Genomic DNA, 6,000 nt, shown 5'->3' on the forward strand with positions numbered 1-6,000 from the left:
AGTTTGTTTGGAACAAGACCAAACCATCAACGGTTTCAGAAAGCCCAGAAAAATCGTCTACAATTTTTTTGCAAGGCAAACTACCAAGAGCATTACACGGGCATTCAAGCTTGGTAAGTGGCAAACCATCAACAGTTTCACGAAAACCGTCTCGATGGTTTTCCTGCAGGCTGAGTTACTTAAGGGCTAAGTAACCTAATTTTTTTTCATAACTCTCTTTTACTTTGACGACCTACTTAATTTCCATTTTTTTTATATAATAAAATCAATATCGTAAATCTTAACCCTTAACTCAGCAGATCATAATCCACCTAGACCCGTGGGTACCAGGGATACATTAGAACATATAACGGAAGCCTAAGCAGCAGGAAACATACAATCACAATATTATAAATACGAAAACATTCATCACATTACCATAAATACCAGAGTCACTATATCCACTGTATTTCAGTATATTCATCCCAAAAACAAAATCTAGGGACATTTCCCACAAAATCCAACTATCCCTACTAAAACTACCCTTCAAAGAGGGCAGACAAACATCACTAGATTAGCGGGTCTTTTCCCGCTCTCCTATCTGGGGCTCTTGAAAAGTTTATAAAATTTTGGGGTGAGACACCTCTCAGTAAGGGAAATAAACTAATACTAGTGTGTGACAACATGAGTATTCCGTGTTATACATATATCGTATAAAAACATATTTAACAACTGTTATGTCATATCTAGGAAAACATATATATCATCATAACATGGCAGAACATACGCCATTTTCATAATCCTATTTCATCTCATAAAATATAATACAAAAACATTCCTCGTAGGTTAGCTGGCTGTTGTCATGTATTACCCCCACATGACTGGGTTGTGTGACTCGAAGGCGGGACCTGACAATGGTTGGCCGACCATTGCCAAGTCAAAAGTACAGTCTGTAAGTCTGATGGGTCTGCCTGACCTGGTTCGTACACCAGGGGCACTCACACACTTCTTAAAACCATATCGACCATCCAATCTCACACCACTCCGTACAGCGGCGTTAACGCAAATATCATGATCATGATGACCATGGACACATGGCAACGGTATTGTGCAAGTGCTAGCCTAAACCAAGCCAACCAAGTTCTGATAGCATATAATATATATTGAAACCGTGATACATGGATATTTCATATCATTAATTTTCAAATCAATCATATCATTTTGCATATATACATATATCATGAAAATCATTGGCCCGTATGCCGGAATTTCATATTTTACCATAGCTCGGCCCGTACGTCGGCAAATCATAGCATAACACACCCCGTACGTTGGCAAATCACATCCATAGGTTGGCCTGTATGTCGGCAAATCATATACATAGCTTAGTACGTACACTGGCAAATCACATCCATAGCACGGCCTGTATGCCGGCAAAATATATCCATAGCTCTGCCCATACGTTGGCAAATCATACACATAGCGCGGCCCGTACGCTGGGAAAACATATAAAAGTCTCGACCTGTACGCTGGTTTTCCATTATAAAAATTCATATCATAATCACATTCCCAGAAAACAGTATTTCATAACAATTTTTACATCATGCCACACTGAACAGGTTTTTCATACATTCAACATACCATTATTTTCAACTGTGTTTTCTCAAATATAAATCATATATATATGAATATATTTACTCTCCTGAAATCAAATGCTATATATATACATACATTTTCTTAAAAAGAACTAACTTAGTTTATCCCCTTGCCTGATTCCTGAAAAGCCCCAAGAAAATTTGTTCCGCACCCGCAGGGTTTGCCGTTCAACACCTTGAAAATGGAATTTCCCAAAACTAAATTTCAGTATTCTTACGCGTACTATGCTTTCTTCAACTGTCAAAAATCCAAATATTGAGTAAAAAGCCTAACCCTGGATTTGGGATGGTTTCCATCTCAGTCCCACCGACGATTCGCTCTGGCAGATTTGCGGAGAACTTTCCCAGGAGCGTCGTGGTGGCTTCAGATCCTCGAACTGGTGGAAATCTAGCCCGAAATCGAAGAGAGAAGGAAGAGAAATTGTGTGAGGAGAGAGAGAGAGATTCAGTGCAGGAAAATGAAGTGAAAATCACGTTTAACCCTATTTATATTGTGGGATTCGTCGACGAGCCACGTCACCTCGTCGATGAATGCTGTAGAAAGTTCATCGACAAACTTCAACCCTCGTCGACGAATTTTAGGCTTCAAAAAATCCTATATCGATATCTTCTCGTCGATGAATCCTAGCCTCGTCGACGAGCTCCTGTTATACCCTCATCGACGAGTCCCCTGTATTCGTCGACGAGGAGCTGAAAAATTTCTCGAGATTATCCTTTCCAAAATGCAACGTCGTTGACGAAGTCGACTGCCTCCTTCTGTTTTCAGTTTCTATTTCCTTTTCTTTTTATTATTTAAGTACCATTATTCTTTGGGTCGTTACATTCTCCCCTTCTTATAAAATTTCGTCCTCGAAATTTACTATTCACCCAACTTGTCATCCCTTAACAAGAAAATGGTCTACTTATCTTATTACTTACCCTCACTTATGGCGGATAAATACCGTGGTTACATTCCGAGTCCTGGGAGATTACATATACAAAAGGAAAATTCTCCCAAAACTAAAATGCTACACTAATTAAACCATTACATGTACTTGCAAAAGAACTACTACCTAACTACTTACATTTTAGCTAATCAAACTTCTTGGAATAAATGCGGATACCTCTGCCTCATCTGCTCCTCGGATTCCCAGGAAGCCTCTTCAATTGCCTGATTCCTCCACAAAACTTTTACCTGAGGAATCTTCTTGTTACGTAGCTTATGTACTTTCCTATCCAGAATCTGTATTGGTACCTCCTTATACACCAGTGAATCACTGAGCTCTAATTCATCATAATTGATGATATGAGAAGGATCTGGGACGTATTTCCTCAGCATAACAATATGGAATATGTTGTGGATCCTGGACAACGCAGGTGGTAAAGCTAGCCTGTAGGCTATCAGCCCCACTTTCTCTCGAATCTCAAATGGACCAATAAACCTAGGACTAAGTTTACCCTTCTTTCCGAATCACATAACCCCTTTCATCAGAGCTATCTTAAAAAACACATGATTACCCACATCAAATTCTAGATCCCTGCGTGATTATCAGCATAACTTTTCTATCAGCTCTAAGCTGCACTGATCCTGTCTTTGATAGGCCGAACCTTATCACGTGCTTGTTGCACAAGCTCTAGCCCCATTACTCGCCGCTCACCCACTTCATCCCAAAATAAAGGAGAACGACATCTCCTACCGTATAAAGCCTCAAAAAGTGCCATGCCAATACTGGTTTGATAACTATTATTATACGCAAACTCTACTAGTGGCATGAACTGAGTCCAACTACTCCCAAAATCCAATACGCACGCACAGAGCATATGCTCTAATGTCTGTATCATCCTCTCAGTTTGCCTATCTGACTGAGAATGGAATGACGTGCTAAATGACAATTGAGACCCTAGTGCTTCCTGCAGACTTTTCCAAAAACGTGACGTAAAACGCGGGTCTCGATCTGACACAATCAATACTGGCACCCCATGAGAAGGAACTATATCCTGATTGTAGATCTCCACTAAATGGATAAGGGAGTAGCTGATCTTGATAGGTATAAAGTGGGCAGTCTTAGTCAAACGGTCAATAATCACCCACATGGCATTCTAGCCATGTAATGTTGTCGACAGTCCTGACACGAAGTCCATAGATATATGATCTCACTTCCACTCTAGGATAAATAACGGCTACAACTGGCCTGCCAGCCTCTGGTGCTCAGCCTTTACCTATTGGCACGTCAAACACTAGGCTACATACTCAGCGATCTCTTTTTTTATACCACTCCACTAGTACGACTCTCGCAGATCTCTGTACATCTTCGTACTATCGGGATGAACTGTATACAAAGATGTGTGAGCCTCCTCTAAAATAGTCTTTTTGATCTCTGTGTCTGCGGGAACGCATAATCTGGAACGAAATTGCAAAGCTCCGTCATCTATAATACTGAATTCCTCCCCTTGACCATTTTGCACTTTATCCATCACCTCTGCTAATTCTGGGTCTTCCTTTTGAGCGGCTTTAATTCTTTCTTGCAGAGTAGGCTGCACTACCAAACTGTAAATGTGAGCTTGAGAACCACTCTTAACTAATTCAATGCCGAAACTCTCTAGATCCCTCATGATCGGGTACTGGATCTCCATAGCCGCCAACACTAGTTCCCTGGATTTCCTGCTTAATGCATCAGTTACCACATTTGCTTTTCCCGGGTGATAACTGATGGTACAATCAAAATCCTTAATTAACTCTAACCACCTTCTCTGCCTCATATTCAATTCCTTCTGCGTGAAGAAATACTTTAAGTTCTTGTGGTTAGAGAAAATCTTACACTGCTCGCCATACAGGTAATGCCTCCAAATTTTCAATGCGTGTACCATTGCAGCCAATTCAAGATCATGTGTAGGGTAGTACTTTTCATATTCTTTCAACTGCCTGGATGCATACGCCACTACTCTGCTATGCTGCATCAATACACAACCAAGTCCGTTCAAGGACGCATCACTGTATATGACATACCCCTCACCCCCTAATGGGATAACCAATACTGGTGCTGTGACTAATCTTTGCTTTAGTTCTTGAAAACTCTGCTCACAGCTGTCATCCCACTCAAATATGACATTCTTCCTCGTCAGTCGTGTCAAAGGTCCTGACAAAGCTAAGAATCCCTTAACGAAACGACAGTAATAGCCAGCTAGCCCCAAGAAACTCCTGATCTCCTGGACATTTCTCAGTTTAGTCCAATTCACCACTGCCTCAATCTTGCTAGGATCCACAGAAATACCGTCTCCAAATACAACATGTCCTAAGAACACGACCTTCTCAAGCTAGAATTCACATTTAATAAACTTGGAGTACAACTTCTTTTCCCGAAGTATCTACAAAACCTGCTCAAGTGCATCTCATGCTCCTCATAGCTCCTTAAATAGACCAGTACATCATCAATAAAAATAACAACAAACTGGTCTAGGTATTGGTGGAAGACTCTTTTCATCAAGTCCATAAATACCGCAAGAGCATTCGTCAAACCAAACGGCATAACAAGAAACTCGTAATGCCCGTACCTGGTCTTGAAGGCCGTCTTCGAGACGTCTTCTTCTTTCACTTTTACTTGATGATAGCCGGATCTGAGGTCAATCTTCGAATACACCCGTGTACCCTGGAGCTGGTCAAACACATCGTTAATACGGGGTAGAGGATACTTGTTCTTGATTGTCACTTTATTAATCTCCCTATAGTCTATACACATCCTCATAGTCCTGTCCTTCTTCTTCACAAATAAAACTGGAGCTTCTCATGGAGATACACTGGGTCATATGAAGCCCTTATCAAGTAGATCTTGCAACTGATTCTTCAATTCTGACAATTTTTCTAGCGTTATCTGATAAGGTACTTTAGAAATTGGTGTTGTACCAAAAGGTAGATCAATAGGGAAATCTACCTCACGATCGGGTGGCAAGCCCGGTAACTCGTTTGGGAAAATATCTGTAAACTCCTTTACTACAGGCGTGCTAGCAAGTTTCAATTCATTCTCTAACGTCTTCTTCACAACTGCCACAAACCCCTGACAACCACTCAGTAGTAGTCTTCTGGCCTGAATAGCTAAAACTAGCTGAGGTGGGGATTGCACTCGCAACCCTACGAACTTGAATTCTACTTCCCCCGGAGATCTGAATATCACTTCTCGTGCTCGGCAATCTATGCTGGAAAAATTAGCTGCTAGCCAATCCATGCCAAATATAACATCAAACTCATGCATGTCTAACATTATCAGATCAGCAGACAAAGTCTTTCCTTGAATATCAATTGGACAACCTCGGAGCACCCTACTACACCTCACTGCTGACCCAGTTGGTGTAGATACCAATAATTCAATATCTAATGATTGTGTTTCAGCCC

The sequence above is a fragment of the Malania oleifera genome, chromosome 3 (assembly GCF_029873635.1).
Source record: "Malania oleifera isolate guangnan ecotype guangnan chromosome 3, ASM2987363v1, whole genome shotgun sequence".
Classification (NCBI taxonomy): domain Eukaryota; kingdom Viridiplantae; phylum Streptophyta; class Magnoliopsida; order Santalales; family Ximeniaceae; genus Malania; species Malania oleifera.